Source organism: Hylobates moloch, unplaced genomic scaffold (assembly GCF_009828535.3).
Source record: "Hylobates moloch isolate HMO894 unplaced genomic scaffold, HMol_V3 SCAFFOLD_9, whole genome shotgun sequence".
Taxonomy (NCBI): Eukaryota; Metazoa; Chordata; class Mammalia; order Primates; family Hylobatidae; genus Hylobates; species Hylobates moloch.
In genome coordinates, this window is record NW_026652284.1 from 97,491,587 (window position 1) to 97,506,065 (window position 14,479).

At 37.8% G+C, this 14,479-nt stretch overlaps 1 long non-coding RNA gene across 1 annotated transcript in view; it reads right to left on the reverse strand.

The window, feature by feature from the left end:
* LOC131384261 (uncharacterized) overlaps positions 1 to 14,479 on the reverse strand; it is a 94,560-nt gene that overhangs the window by 7,464 nt on the left and 72,617 nt on the right. Inside the window, exon 4 of the long non-coding RNA XR_009214932.1 lies at positions 14,322 to 14,379. This is a non-coding gene — a long non-coding RNA (uncharacterized LOC131384261). The remainder of the gene's footprint in view (positions 1 to 14,321; positions 14,380 to 14,479) is intronic.

Here is a 14,479-nt window from a genome sequence, read left to right on the forward strand (position 1 = left end):
GTTTGTTGTAACAGAGATTGCTGGGCCCCAACCCCAAAATTTCTGATTTAATTGGTTTGGGTTGGGAACCAAATAGTTTCATGTCTAACAAATTCTTGGGTGATGTTTATGCTGCTGTACAGGGGCGTAGCACAATTTTATAAGCCACTTATGAAATGATTGATCACTACTGTCTGATTCTGTTATTTCATTGGGCTTATAAAATGATGACTTTCAATTCTATATCTTTGTATTTTTTAGTGGGAACTACTCTCTATAGAAGAACTTTCCTTTCACAGTTTCCATGAAAACTATGTGATGACTTCTGAAACACAGATCAAACCAGAAAGGTAAGATAAATATTTAATTTTCTTCCTTTGGTTATTTAATTTCAGAGTAATGATTATAGCTTAGCCATCACCAGTGGGGTTCAACGAGTTCTTTCTGCAAAGTCACGCATCAGACAAGTCATTCCTCTCTATAAGACATAGAGGTAAGGAGTGTTATACCAATGGATGCCTGTGTGTGTGTGTGTGTGTGTGTGTGTGTGTGTGTGTGTGTGTCTGTGTCTGTTGGTCTGCCTCCCTCTAACCCCCTCTCTAATTAGATTAGCAAATGCAAGTCGATTGTCTATTTTCTTGATTTTCCAAAAAATCAGCTTTGTGTTTTTATTATTAAATCTATGGTATTTTTGTTTTGTTATAAACTTGTGCTTTCATTTTTAAAAATTTCCTTCTTTCTGCCTGTTTAAAATTGCATTTTCTGCTTTTCTTTGTTGAAGACTTAACTAATTTTTTACTGACTTTGATATTTAAAGCTATGGATACCAAAGCTATGGATTTGATATGATTTGATATTTAAAGCTATGGATTTTCTTTTTAGTGCTACTTTTTTTCTCTCAATTCTTCAGATTGGATAATTTCTATCAATCTATCTTCAGATTCACTGTATTTTTTTCTGCTGTCTTCCAACCACTCTTTAGCCCACGTAGCAAATTTTTTATTTCATTTATTTTTCAGATCTAGAATTATCATTTGATTCTGGGGGGGATTTCTATTCTTTGTTGAAATTTTCTACTTGTTCAATCATCAAAACTATATACTTTTAAAAAAATTTGATTATGCTTTCTTTTAATTATTTGAAGACATTTTAAACAGTTACTTTTAATCTTTATAAAATTCAACCAGGGCTCTCTCAAAGTCTGTTTCTGTAGACTTACTTTTTCTTAAGTATGGGTTATACTTCCTTATTTATTTGTTTGTCTGATAATTTCAGTTGAAAATTGTACCTTTTAGGGAATATCTTGAAGCAATTTTGGATTCTGGTATAAGCTTCTGAGGAATTTGGTGTTTTGTTCCAATAGACAGTTAATTTGCTTGGACTAAAACTATAAAGTCTGTCTCTCTAATACAGTGCTTTTTCAATCATAGATTTAAGATTTATTTTGAGTCTGGAAAGTTTTTTTTAATCTATAGTTGTAAATATTGGCTCTGCCCCATTGATGTTTTGTTCATTTGGAAACTCTAGTTACATACATGTTGCTTCTATTCTGTCTGTATTTCAGATTTTCTTGAATGATTTGTCCCCTTATTTTCATTTCATTACGTTAAGGTTCCTCTATAACATATATTTCCCACATTATGCTTTCTATAACGTCTACTTGACTTTGAATTCTTTCTAATTCATTCTTTTTTATCCTGAGTTTTTCTAGTTCATGCTTTATTTCCTTCAGCTTTCTTTTCATCTCTTTCTAGTGTCCAACTGTCTCAATTTCTAAAATATTTTGTTTCTGCTATTCTTTCACTGCCTTGGGCATTTTCTTCTTTTTACTGAAAGTGAAATATCGGGCTTCAATTTCAATCTTCTTTGTAAACAAAAATGTGAGTTTTTCAATGTTTTTATTGTCCATAAAAATTGAGTTGTATGTTTTAATCTTATAATAGCTTTTCATATTTTTTAATTCTTGGCTAAAATGAGATTATCAAAAGACAGATCTTTTGTAGAGGTTGAAGGTAGGCCAAGGAAGCAATCCCAGATTCACATCTAAAGGGATCCCTCCTCTCTGGCTCCTAGGGAGTATTAAAACTATGACATTTTTGTTTATCTGCTTCTTTGCCTCGGGGCTAAGCCTGATTCTGCAGGCGTCCCTGTTTCTATTATTTTCTTCATTAGAGATCTATGGACTTTGCCCTCCAACCTGTTATCCTCACTTGTATTTTGCTTTTACAGTTTGTTTCTTCTCCTCCTCCTTTTCTTCTTCTTCTCGTTCTCTTCCTCCTCCTCATGCTCCTTCTGCTTCTCCTTCTCCTTCCTTATTCTTTGTCACCTTCCCCTTCTCTTTCCTCTTCTTCTTTCTTCTTTTTCTTCCTCCTCGTCCTCCTCAGCCTCCTCTTGTTTTTCCTTCTCCTTCTTTTGTCCATATCCTCTGGAACTTGCCATTTCTCACAAGTATTTGAACTTTCACTGTAACTGGTATCAACAGAGTTTCCTTGGTCAACACAAATTCTGTTTCAGGCAGTTATTTTAAGGGTAGGTCTCTGTGCTACTGACAGAATATTTCTGGGATCCTTGAGGCATGGGCTACTGAAGCACTGTTTGAATGTTCTGGGGTTTCTTTAATAGTTCTCTACAGTTGTTTTGCGTTTACCAGTGCAATGACCCTAATTGCTCTTTTTTTTTTTTTTGCCCTGCTTTAATTTTGCTCCAATTGTTCTTGGATTTATTTTTACTATGCGATTTTCTCCTTTGGGAATAAATTGACAATTTTTGGTTTCAAGGCTCATAGGATCCTTTTTTTCCTGCCATTTCTTTTTGTCACTAACGCCACAGAGACGCTGGTCCCTAAAGTCACTGATCATTTGGGTTGAAAAATTAACTACTGACAAGTACTCAAGAAAGGCTGCAACTAGATCCCATTAAATAGAAATTTCTGAGGCAAGTCATATAACATGCATGGCACAGAGAAAACTCCAAACCTGCAAATGAGTTTTTATCTTTTTATGTAAAATTCTATCCATCATTTAAGGCCCAGTGCAAATGTTCCCTCAGGAAGCTTTTCTTTTCCTATGTATCTACCTAAATTTAATCTTTTCCTCTGCATTCTCATCATATCTCCTCTTACTTACCTGTTACTTACTTGTTCTTGTTCTATCACCTCTGTTTGTAGACCTTTTAATCCTTTTTGTAATTTTTCTGCTTATATAACTATTCAGGACTAGATTTTAAGCTACTCCAAGACATGTATATATTCCAATACTTTTTCATATCACCAAAGCCTAGAAGGCCCTCAAGTATTTAATTAAATTTATTATCAAATATTTATGAGTATGTGCTATGGATTAAGCACTGTTATGGATGCTAAAAATTCAAAAGTGAATAAAACTGCATCTATGTGGACAGACCTAGAGCAGTTACTGTCTGCTGCTAAGGTTTCCACTACAGATGCAAGTTTTAAAAAAAAGTCCTTGTGCTTTCTATCTCATTGTGGCAGCCAATCTTGAATGGGGGAACACAGGAAAAAACATGGTAATATAGGGAAAAACATGAAAAGAAAAAAGCATTTTTGCAATTCATAAAAATTTTTGTGAATCATAAAAAGCCTGTTTTACCAAAAACAATAAAAAAATTTGAGTTTAAATAAAGCATGTAAAAAAAAATAAGCTCTGCCCTCTTGGAACTTTCATTCTAGTGTTGTAATAACAGAAAACACCAAATTAAATGTCATGTCAGACAGTGGTCTAAGAGCATCAGGCATATGTTAACATGTTTAATCTTCATAACAACAATACAACATAGATACAACTATTGTTTTAGTTTAGATTCTCCAGAAGCAGTCCTGAATTTATGTGCCAATAGTTTGAGTAGCTATCCCAGGAAACACGATAGGCAGTGGGTGAGACAGGGGAGAAAAAGAGATAATAAATACAGGTTGTCAAGTGAGTTATCATAATATGTAACTGGAGCTTAATCTCACTGAGAAACAATAAAATATAGGCAGAATAAACCTTAGCTTATATCAAACTAGGGGTGAAGAAGATGAGATATTTATCTACTGTCTCTGTTCCTATTATTGGTTGAGTGCTCCTCCTGAGTTCTCTGGGTGGGCTGACCATACTTCTATGACCAGAGGAAAAAAAGAAAGAAAATTAAAGCTCTTCAGCAGAGATTTGTAAGAGTTTTATTGTTAGCAGCCTTCAGGACATACAGGTAAATGCTAAGGGGATGTGGTGGGACAACAATTTTTGTTGAAATGATGTTATTCCATTTTACAAATGAACAAACTGAGGCACACGGAGGTTAAATGACTTACTAGAAATATAGACCTAACAACTGATAGAGCAAGAGTTTAAATCCTTGAAGTCTTGCTCCAGAGTATGTGTTCTTAACCATTACACTATGCCCCATCACAGTATAGAGAGGAACGAAGAATGAAAGGAAGGAAAGAAGAGAGGAAGGGAAGGGTTATAGTTCCTCATGAACATATTTTATTTCTACTACTAGGCTTATGCTTCCAGAGAGTAGAACTCACATTTTATTCCTCTTTATTTCTCTCCTTCAGCCAACCCTTCAACCTACCCTGAACACTGCCAAAAAATGTCTTGCACAATACCTAACTTCTATCTAAAGAGATAATTATAAGGCCCTTATCACTAGGATTTTATTATTAAAAACTATATTTTTAATTCATTATACAGTATACACTAGCAGGCTTTGTAGTCAGAAAGACTTGTATGAATAATTTATTGTCAACATTTCGCCTTCCACAGTTCATAATGGGTGCTTAATAAATGGTTTCCAATTTGTAATATTACATGACATTTTACAATTTATAAAAAAAGTTTATACTTCCTTATTCTATTTATCTCTCCATGAGTTACTTCATGTGCATATTCCTATTTGCACTCTCAATTGCCCTAAATTATATAGAAGAGAAAAACAAAGGTCATGGTTTATAAAAATAAAAATAAAGGTGTGTTTTATTAGACTATTTTTTAGCAAATATTTTCTCTCTTTCTCTCTCTCCCATGCGGTAGAGTATATTTTCCTGGTCCACTGACTTGAGAACATGTGATTTGTTTTGACCAAAGGAATATGAACAAAAGTGGTAATGGGCCAATTCCAAGATGAGGTTTTAAAAATCACAGCTAGGCCGGGCGCAGTGGCTCACACCTGTAATCCCAGCACTTTGGGAGGCTGAGGCGGGTGGATCACGAAATCAAGAGATCAAGACCATCCTGGCTAACACAGTGAAACTCCGTCTCTACTAAAAAAACACAAAAAAATTAGCCGGGCGTGGTCGTGGGCGCCTGTAGTCCCAGCTACTTGGGAGGCTGAGGCAGGAGAATGGCGTGAACCTGGGAGGTGGAGCTTGCAGTGAGCTGAGATCGTGCCACTGCACTCCAGCCTGGGCGACAGAGTGAGACTCCGCCTCAAAAAAAAAAAAAAAAAAAAATCACAGCTAGTTTTCTCTAGCCCTATTGTGTTTCTGCATTTTGCCATGGTAGGCTGAACATGACCATGATTCTGCATCTTGATCTTGGGTTCTGGAAGAAAAGGTACAAGGAGCTGACATGAACTTCACTTTTAACCTGAAGCAGACAGAGTTGGGACCAGCTGGCCTGCAGTCCCGTGCACTCATGACGTGCATACTCATGAGTAAACCATAAACATTTGCTGTTATAACCCAGGAAGCTTTGGGAGTTGATTTTTATGTGGTGTTATGGCAACAATTGTTGATGAATGTGGGTGTACACTATTGGAAGTTCTCATGTGTCTTTGATGGCCAGCCTCTCGGTGCTTACAGAGCTCCCCAGCCTCACCAGATATTTCCCACTTGAATAATGAAGTTGTATGGTTGGGAATAGACATTTTGCCTATTTGGGTCTATAGGTTTAAGACCTTTGGAGGATTCAAGACTGGTAGAAAACCACAGCATGGTCCAAGATGCAGGTGTTCATGCCTGCAGGTAAGTAGATGCATCATTAACTTCAATAATAATAAATAAAATTTAAAGAGATTTTTCGATTATCATAAACTGAATGAACTAAAATTAACTTTCTAACAAATAGCCACAAATTTCTAGCGTGTTTATCTTTCCCATATGTTTCCCAGCTCTGCTAAGTTGGAAGCCTCAAATCCATCAACCAATAAATCATTCCTTGGGTTTCACTTTAGGGACCAATTAAAACTATCAACATGTTTTCTTCCATTACACTGGGAGTTTTATCTCCAGCTGTTGGGATCTGAGCTTCTAAAAGTATGAAGCATGACTACCCAGGGAGAAGGCACGTGAGACAATTGGAGGAAAATAGATTCTATTGAAAGCTAGTTTATGCAAGCTTAGTGCTTCCACCCTCCTCACCTCATTCAGAGGGCACATGCTTTACTAAACATGTGGTAAATAATACAGCTGGCACCACAGCAGGAAAGGTGCTGCCCCCAAACCTGGAGGGAGAGCTCCTGGCAGATAATCCAAGGGCTGATAATTTATCACTTATGCAAACACAGCACCTCTTGTGGGTCTCCTTTTACATCTCCTGTTCTGTGAAACTTTCCACTGAAGACTTGGATAAATGTTTTCCAGATGGTATCAATCATGGTGTTACCTACTAATAGGAATCAAGGAAAAGTCATTGAATTAATTAGCAAGTCAAACAGGAAAGGAAGAAGGACTGTGCTTGAAAGTAGAAAAAGAAGAGGCCCCTTGGAATTATCTAATCATCTAGAAACAAGGTCATTCAGGAAAAGGGGGCTTGATTAAGCATCAGGAAACCTGAGACCTGGCCAACAGCCTGGTTCCTCCAAATCACAGGCTTTGGAGTCTAACAGAGCTGAGAATCTCAGCTCAGTCTCTACCTATGCATAGTGGGCAAGATACTTGGCCTCTCTGAGCCTGTTTCCTCACATGCTAAGGGAAAAAAGGATAAAATAATGCAAACTATGTAATACCATTTTACAGACTTAGATGTGTAGCATGTGAAGCACTTAGCAAAGTGGCTACTAATAGGCAGCACTTAAAAAAATTCTTTTTTTTTTTTTTTTTTGAGACGGAGTCTGGCTCTGTCGCCCAGGCTGGAGTGCAGTGGCGCAATCTCGGCTCACTGCAAGCTCCGCCTCCCAGGTTCACGCCATTCTCCTGCCTCAGCCTCTCTGAGTAGCCGGGACTACAGGCGCCCGCCACCACGCCCGGCTAATTTTTTGTATTTTTAGTAGAGACGGGGTTTCACCATGGTCTCGATCTCCTGACCTCGTGATCCGCCCGCCTCGGCCTCCCAAAGTGCTGGGATTACAAGCGTGAGCCACCGCGCCCGGCCTTAAAAAAATTCTTTACTCTTACCTGTGATCAGTTAAATGACTGGAAAACTATTCACCCCTGTCTGAAACTACACCATTGCCATGACCACATCTTGAGCAGAGTGCACTTTCCCACTCCTTGCTTTGGGCTGACTACATGATTTGCTTAGACCAAGAAATGTGGGTGGAAGTGACAATGGGCTCGTTTTTAGACCAGGACTTAAGAGGCATTATGTTTCTACTTGCCCTTTGCACCTCCCCCATCACCACAAGAAAAATATACCCAGGCTGTCTTGCTGGTCCAAGAAGGGGGATAAAAGACACAAGAAGCAAAGCTGCCAACTCCAGGAAGCAAAGCTTCCAAACCCCTCCCAACATGAAGACATGCGAGTGATAATAAATAACGGTTGTTTTTAGCCACTGAGTTTTGACATATATTAATTTCAGCTGCAGTATCTGACAGATTATGTTATCTCACATTCCTTCTCTGGGTTCTAATTGCATATCTGCTCAGCACTTACTAAATGAGTATCTTTTGCAATGCTCATATTAGAGGTAAGGCCCAGAAAATGGCAAGCTAAAGATATCCCAGAAACTTCTACTATATAGTTGGTTTAAATCTTAAACTCCAAACTTAGATGTGTTATGACAAGACCTTTTTATTTTTTAACAGTTTTATTACAAATCCCCTGTTCTGCTGGTTAGCAGAAAAATTTCTCAGTCAATTCAGGGTTTCTCCTCCCTTAAGGACTGGGTTTAACTTTAGGAGGCTTTGCATGATGAGGAGGTGGAAGGTGTTGGGAGGGAGAACCAGGGCACTGTTGTTCCTGTTGTTGATCTCTGCAGTTCTCTCTCTTGATCTATGTAAGTGAGGATCTAAAATCTGATTCATTCTTGGGTAATCTTCTTTTAGAAGCCCATGATTAGACCCAACTGGAGGAATTTTGGAGCTTTTCTCAGACATGTAAGAATTGTTCTGAAGAATCTGCATCTCGTTGGGTGAAGGACTTCAAAATGTGCGATAAAAATGCAATGGTCTTGGACCTATGTAACTGGAAGGAACTGGTGGACAAGCTCTTACTGTTTCTCCAGGTTCTCACAAGAAAGCAGGCATGGTTTCCTTTTGCACAGATCCTCCAGGCTTTCTGGGCCCTGCCATTCTTTCTTTTATCTTCTGGATTGAGCAACATGCAATCTCCCCTTGTGCAGAAGCACAAATAGCTACTGAAAATGTTTCCTCGCTGACTTTCCCCATTTCTTTAACTCTGAGAGACTTTTTCTAGTATCAGTTCTGAGGAGCATTGCTATTTTCCTTCCTATCGTCTAGAAGACCTAGACTTTAAAACTCAAAACCTGAGAAAAACTTCCTTTTTTTCCTCTCTTGTCTGGATCATCACTACCTTGAAATACTAAATTAGCAAAGTCCTAACTAGAAACTGAATTGGCTACAGAGTCAAGGAGCAACAGGTAATTCCAAGAAAAACAACAGCAAACTTACATCAGTTAACATTTCAAAGCTATTTTCCTTTGCAATTTTATGTGTCTGTTTTTATGGAATGCAAGAGATAATAGGCTAAATGCTATTTTGCATATGTGTTACGTTGGATTTCTCACATATTCTACTACTTAACTCAAGATGTTGAGTAAATAAATGAGTTAATAAACTGGAATTTCTATATCAGCTCTTGGTTCTAGTTATGTTTTGTTTGTTTTGAATTTTTTTTTTCTTTTGAATGCTTATTCACTGGCCCAGCTGTATTTATGCCTAGATTAACCAGAGACATTGCCAGCTGTGATTTGCAGATGTGCTCCAGCTCCACAATGCCAGAAAAATTCAATTATGCCTACTAAGGTCATCGCTATAAATCACAACCACACTGACATTTTATGGTGAATAGAGTGGCAATCGAAATACTTAGCCAGCAGCAGATTGTAACTGCTTATATTACGATGGCCGAAATAACCATGTGTGAAACCATTATATTAGTTATATTTACAGCCAAATCAAACCAGGCAGTGGTCCAAGCAATGGGTTGGCAATCAGCCCAATTCAAGCTGAGCAAGGGTGATTTCATGCTGCAAAATGTGAACAAAAACATGAGCCATTACAGTATATATTGAGAGTTCAAATGGAATTGAACCTCTCAGACAGAGTAGACATTCAAATGAATAAGCTGGCTCCCAAATATTTACCTCAATTTGCAAGTGTGTGTTAGGTACAAGATAGGATTCTCAGATGCACTACCTTCCTATGGGACAGACTTAGAGAGATATTTTCAATATATTATGTGCCTTAGAATATTAGTATCCATGAAGTACTTCATAACTTTTATTTTAGGCCATGATCGAGTATGAGGGAAAGGATTTACCTTGTTACCTAAAAAAACTAAGCAAACAAGCAAAATATATGAAATAATGGTTTTCAGGCATTTGGAAAGAGGCTATGCAAGAGAATGAGACAACAGAAACAGATGAGAGGAGTCTTATGTTTTCCAGTTTACTAGCTGGAGAGAGTTTTTACGTTGTTTTGCAGGAAAGGGAAATCCAAACAGTGCCTGGCAGTTTCCCTGAGGTGACCAGAGAAAGTTGAGAACTTGTACATTCTAAGGTGGCTTTAACTTATAGAGACAACAACCAGGCATGAAATTGCTTCACAGATAAGAGAGGCCTGCACAGATAGAGCGCTCTGGGGATTTGCAGAGAGTTCCTTTGGAGACTTCAATTGAATACTACTCAGTGCATATATGTGAGGAAACTAACTAGGACTAGAAAAGGAATCAACAGGAAGGATTCAAAGGAACAACCCCTGGGATTCCCACAGAGCCTGGAAGAGTTTATGGTCCTACCTGCTAAAGTTGAATGAACATTGTAATACAAGGGAGCATCAGATAAAGTACTCTAAGTATCGCCTGAGCACTGGGGCAGAATTAGCCTTTGACTAAAGTCTTCTGATCCCACCTTAAAATCAAGCCTTGAAAGGATCAGTCAATTTCCAAGTAACTTAATTGTGCCCCAGAACAAAGATCAAGAATATTTAAAGGTACACAAAACTAGCAAACAAGGTAACATGTACAATGTCAGGCAGCCAATAAAAATTACCAAGCAGGCAAAGAAGCAGGAAAATATGATCCGTCACGAGAAGAAAAATTAATTATTAAAATAGATTCTCGAAACATGCTAAAAACAGCAGACAACATTGAATTATCTATAACTATATTGCAGATAATCAGAAAGGTAGAATAAATATGGGGATATTAAACAGAGACATAAAAAGGCCCAATGTAAACTTCTAGAGATGAAAAATAAAATGTCTGAAATGAAGAATGAGATTAATAGCAGATAAACAATGCAGGAAAAATGTTAATAAATGCACAGTTAAAACTGCATGTGAATGTTCACTGCAGCACTACTCACAATAGCAAAGACATGGGATCAACCTAAAAGCTCATCAATGACAGACTGGATAAAGAAAATGTGGTTGTTATACACACCGTGGGATACTATGCAGCCATAAAAAAGAATGAGATCATGTCTTTTGCAGGAACATGGGTGGAGCTGGAGGCTGTTGTCCATAGCAAACTAACTCAGGAACGGAAAACCAAATATCACATGTTTTCACTTATAAGTTGGACCTAAATGATAAGAACACATGGACACAAAGAAGGAAACAACAGACACTGGGGTCTACTTGAGTGGGGAGGGTAGAAGGAGGGAGAAGAGCAGGAAGATAACTGGGCTTACTACATGGGTAATGGGCTACTAGTATATACTGGTCTTACTACATGGGTGATGAAACAGTATGTGCAAAAAACATCCATGACATGTGTTTACCTCTGTAACAAACCTTCACTTGTACTCTTAAACCTAAAATAAAAGAAAAAAGAAACTGCTCAAAATTAAATAGACAAAAATGACTTTAAAAATATAGTAAAGCAATCTGAACTGTGGACAGCTTTAAGATGCCTAATATGTATGTAATTGAAATCTCTGACATGGGAATGATTACTGAAAAAAGTATTGGAAGAAATGCCAATTTTTCTTCTAAATTGGATGAAAACTATAAACCCAGAGATATAGGAAGCCCAGTACACTCTGAGCACAATAAAACTACTCCAAGCTACATCTTAAGAAAATGATTAAAACCAATCATCAATGGGAGCCTTAAAGACAGAGAGAATACACACATTTGAAACAGAAAAACAAATGAACAAAAAACAGAAAAAAATAACTATAGACTTCTTGTTGGAAAAAATGTAAAACTGACAGTAGTGAGGCAATATTTTTACAGACCTCCAAAAGTTTTGACTTAGAGCTCTATTTCCAGTTGTACTAGTCCATTTTCACGCTGCTGATAAAGACATACCCAAGACTGGGCAGTTTACAAAAGAAAGAAGTTTGATGGACTTAAGTTCCATGTGGCTGGGAAGACCTCACAATCGTGGTGGAAGGCAAGGAGGAGCAAGTCATGTCTTACATGGATGGCAGCAGACAAAGAGCTTGTACAGGGAAACTTCCATTTTTAAAACCCATTAGATGGGTTCCTACCATGACATGTGAGTATTGTGGGAGTTACAATTCAAGATGAGATTTGGGTGGGGACACAGACAAACCATATCACCAGTGAAAATATCTTTCAAAACTAATGGTGAAATAAAGACTTTGTAAGACATATGAAAGCAGAAAGGGTTTATTATCAATAAACCTCAAATATATGAAATGTTGAAGGAAGTCCCTTAAAGGGAAGAAAAGTGATATCAGATGAAAATCTGGATTTACACAAAGATGAAGAAAACTAGTATATATTAAAAACATAGGTAAAGATAAAATATTATTTTTAATTTTGTAACTTACTACTTAAATAAAAATAATTGTGGGTTACAAAGAGAAATAAATCATTCTACTAAAAAGACACTTGAATTTATGTGTTGAAAACAGCACTGTTCATAATAGCAAAGACATAGAATCAACCAAGATGCCCAATGGTAGACTGGATAAAGAAAATGTGGTACATATCAACAGAGACATAGATCAATGGAACAGAACAGAGCCCTCAGGAATAATGCCGCATATCTACAACTATCTGATCTTTGACAAACCTGACAAAAACAAGCAATGGGAAAAGGATTCCCTATTTAATAAATGGTGCTGGGAAAACTGGCTAGCCATATGTAGAAAGCTGAAACTGGATCCCTTCCTTACACCTTATTCAAAAATTAATTCAAGATGGATTAAGACTTACATGTTAGACCTAAAACCATAAAAACCCTAGAAGAAAACCTAGGCAATACCATTTGGGACATAGGCATGGGCAAGGACTTCATGTCTAAAACACCAAAAGCAATGGCAACAAAAGCCAAAATTGACAAATGGGATCTAATTAAACTAAAGAGCTTCTGCACAGCAAAAGAAACTACCATCAGAGTGAACAGGCAACCTACAAAATGGGAGAAAATTTTCGCAACCTACTCATCTGACAAAGGGCTAATATCCAGAATCTACAATGAACTCAAACAAATTTACAAGAAAAAAACAAACAACCCCATCAAAAAGTGGGCAAAGGACATGAACAGACACTTCTCAAAAGAAGACATTTATGCAGCCAAAAAACACATGAAAAAATGCTCATCATCACTGGCTATCAGAGAAATGCAAATCAAAGCCACAATGAGATACCATCTCACACCAGTTAGAATGGCCATCATTAAAAAGTCAGGAAACAACAGGTGCTGGAGAGGATGTGGAGAAATAGGAACACTTTTACACTGTTGGTGGCACTGTAAACTAGTTCAACCATTGTGGAGGTCAGTGTGGCAATTCCTCAGGAATCTAGAACTAGAAATACCATTTGACCCAGCCATCCCATTACTGGGTATATACCTAAAGGATTATAAATCATGCTGCTATAAAGACACATGCACACGTATGTTTACAGCAGCACTATTCACAATAGCAAAGACTGGGAACCAACCTAAATGTCCAACAACGATAGACTGGATTAAGAAAATGTGGCACATACACACCATGGAATACTATGAAGCCATAAAAAATGATGAGTTCATGTCCTTTGTAGGGACATGGATGAAACTGGAAACCATCATTCTCAGCAAACTGTCGCAAGGACAAAAAAGCAAACACCGCATGTTCTCACTCATAGGTGGGAATTGAACAATGAGAACACATGGACACAGGAAGGGGAACATCACACTCCGGGGACTGTTGTGGGGTCGGGGGAGTGGGGAGGGACAGCATTAGGAGATATACCTAATGCTAAATGACGAGTTAATGGGTGCAGCACACCAACATGGCACATGGATACATATGTAACAAACCTGCACATTGTGCACGTGTACCCTAAAACTTAAAGTATAATAAATAATAATAATAAATAAAATATGGTACATATACACCACGAAATACTATACAGCTATTAAACAAAGAACGAACTCATGTCCTTTACAACAACATGGATGTAGCTGGAGGCCATTATCCTAAGTGCACTAATGTGGGACCAGAAAACCAGATACTGCATGTTCTCACTTATAACTGGGCACTATATATATATATATGTTTTTTTTGAAACAGATATCTTGAAACAAAACACACACACACACACATATATATATATATATATATATATATATAAACATAGTCTTGCTCTGTTGCCCAGGCTGGAGTGCAGTGGCATGATCTCAGCTCACTGCAACCTCTGCCTCCCGGATTCAAGCTATTCTCCTGCCTCAGCTTCCTGAGTTGCTGGGATTATAGGCACGTGCCACCACACCCAGCTAATTTTTGTATTTTTAGTAGAGGCAGGGTTTCTCCATGTTGCCCAGGCTGATCTTGAACTCCTAACCTCAAGTGATCCACCCGCCTCAGCCTCCCACAGTGCTGGGATTACGGGCGTGAGCCACGGCGCCCAGCCAGGGCATTACATATTGAATACACAGGGATGCAAAGATGAGAACAATAGAACTGGAGACTGCTTGAAAGGAGAGGGTGAGAAAGGGACATGGGCCAGAAAGCTTCATACTAGGTACTATGATCACTACCTTGGTGATGGGGTCATTTGCACACGAAGTCTCAGTGACACACAATTTACCCCCGGACCTAAAATAAAAGTAGAAAAAAAAATCATGAGCTATAGAACGTGTAGAAGTAAAATGCATATCAAATACAGCACAAAGGTCTATTTAAAAAGGGAAAATTG